Consider the following 2777-nt stretch of genomic DNA (forward strand, 5'->3'; position numbering starts at 1 on the left):
TGGTGGTGCACTTAATATATGCTACCAGATAGGGGACATATCAGATATTAAACTGATATAAACAGACACCACATTTGATACCAGCCAAAAGGAAGGATGATAAGTGATAACTGTGAAAGGGGAGGAAACAACGCTGTCCCCTTCACATGCACCATCACTACTTGTAGGAAGGGAGGCTGGCTGGCAGCCTCCCATACACACTCTGGCTGGGTGGCAGTCACCCACCAGTACACACAGCAGACCCTAAACCCATATCATTATTGCTAAGCAGGAAGATGGGAGTCCATTTCACTCTGATGGACCATTTTTAAATGCAATCCATAACCTGGCTTTGGCAGGAACCCTTCTTACTCCTCCTACTTGCATTTGATACTGGGTTTAGGATCTGCATAGGAAACACACACACACACACACAAGCACACACTTACCTGTGTTGCCTGCTGACGCCTCCTTGGCTGTCCCCAAACGGTATAAAACCAACAGCCACGGGAAGCTGTAAGGATAGAGGACATACGTGCATCCTATTGGACTCACTTGTCTTGGTTAAATCCAACTTATTTGACAACCTATGGTGCTGCTACTTATGCTCATGGCAGTGCTGCTTCTGACAAGGCTGTTCTTTGGTGGGCCTAGGCGACATCACAATCTCCATGGTTACATACACAACAAAGGTCAGATGTTGTTTACACCTGGCCATGCCAGTGGTATTGAGTAGCATATCCCAGTGCTAAGGGTCCTGGGTGCAACAATCTTTCAATGGGGAATAGCCGCACTGAGTTTGTCAAGTGCACCCATGTTTGCAACTCCAACAATACACACATATGTATGTATGTATGTGTGTATGTGTGTATGTGTGTATGTATGTCTATCTATCTATCCACCCATCTATCTCTATATATATGTATCTCTCTCTCTCTCTCTCTATATGTATATATATATAATTTTTTTTCTTTTAAATATATATATATATATATATATATATATATGTATGTATATACATATAGAGAGAGAGAGAGATGGAAATACTTTTTTAAACATGTTTTCACCTCATTTTTACCTTCTTTTTTTCTTCTCTCCATGTTTTCCTTCTTTCCTATGCTGCTGCTTCTTATTTTTCTTCTTTTTCAGACCCTATCATTGCACTATTGCTTATTCAATACCACCAGCAGATGGAGACACTATATTACAACATTAGTTGTGAGCAGCAGTTTGTACAAACAAATGCCTCATAGCTGATGTCCTATCCACCTAGGCACATAGGCACCACCTATTGTCTATTGCCTGCAGTAGGGGCCCACTGGACTAGCCAGCAAGCAGCTGCAGCTGCAGCAAATAAACAGATAACCTTTCTTTCCAACACTGAAACCTGGTGGTGCATTTAATATATGCTATCAGATAGGGGACATATCAGATATTAAACTGATATAAACAGACACCACATTTGATACCAGCCAAAAGGAAGGATGAGAAGTGATAACTGTGAAAGGGGAGGAACCAACGCTGTCCCCTTCACATGCACCATCACTACTTGTAGGAAGGGAGGCTGGCTGGCAGCCTCCCATACACACTCTGGCTGGGTGGCAGTCACCCACCAGTACACACAGCAGACCCTAAACCCATATCATTATTGCTAAGCAGGAAGATGGGAGTCCATTTCACTCTGATGGACCATTTTTAAATGCAATCCATAACCTGGCTTTGGCAGGAACCCTTCTTACTCCTCCTACTTGCATTTGATACTGGGTTTAGGATCTGCATAGGAAACACACACACACACACACACACACACATACAAGCACACACTTACCTGTGTTGCCTGCTGACGCCTCCTTGGCTGTCCCCAAACGGTATAAAACCAACAGCCACGGGAAGCTGTAAGGATAGAGGACATACCTGCATCCTATTGGACTCACTTGTCTTGGTTAAATCCAACTTATTTGACAACCTATGGTGCTGCTACTTCTGCTCATGGCAGTGCTGCTTCTGACAAGGCTGTTCTTTGGTGGGCCTAGGCGACATCACAATCTCCATGGTTACATACACAACAAAGGTCAGATGTTGTTTACACCTGGCCATGCCAGTGGTATTGAGTAGCATATCCCAGTGCTAAGGGTCCTGGGTGCAACAATCTTTCAATGGGGAATAGCCGCACTGAGTTTGTCAAGTGCACCCATGTTTGCAACTCCAACAATACACACATATCTATGTATGTATGTATGTGTGTATGTGTGTATGTGTGTATGTGTGTATGTGTATCTCTCTATCTATCTATCTATCTATCTATCCACCCATCTATCTCTATATATATTTATCTCTCTCTCTCTTTATGTATATATATAATTTTTTTTCTTTTAAATATATATATATATATATATATATATATATATATATATATATATATATACATATAGAGAGAGAGAGAGAGATGGAAATACTTTTTTAAACATGTTTTCACCTCATTTTTACCTTCTTTTTTTTCTTCTCTCCATGTTTTCCTTCTTTCCTCCTTTTTTCATATGCTGCTGCTTCTTATTTTTCTTCTTTTTCAGACCCTATCATTGCACTATTGCTTATTCAATACCACCAGCAGATGGAGACACTATATTACAACATTAGTTGTGAGCAGCAGTTTGTACAAACAAATGCCTCATAGCTGATGTCCTATCCACCTAGGCACAACCTATTGTCTTTTGCCTGCAGTAGGGACCCACTGGACTAGCCAGCAAGCAGCTGCAGCAGCAAATAAACGGGTAATCTTTCTTTCCAACACTGAAACC

At 41.5% G+C, this 2777-nt stretch overlaps 1 pseudogene; it reads right to left on the bottom strand.

Annotated features, from left to right (window-relative positions):
- LOC130301092 (U2 spliceosomal RNA) lies at positions 1-108 on the bottom strand (annotated as a pseudogene).
- Between the last annotated feature and the right edge of the window lie 2669 nt (positions 109-2777).

The sequence above is a fragment of the Hyla sarda genome, unplaced genomic scaffold (assembly GCF_029499605.1).
Source record: "Hyla sarda isolate aHylSar1 unplaced genomic scaffold, aHylSar1.hap1 scaffold_1109, whole genome shotgun sequence".
Lineage (NCBI taxonomy): Eukaryota > Metazoa > Chordata > Amphibia > Anura > Hylidae > Hyla > Hyla sarda.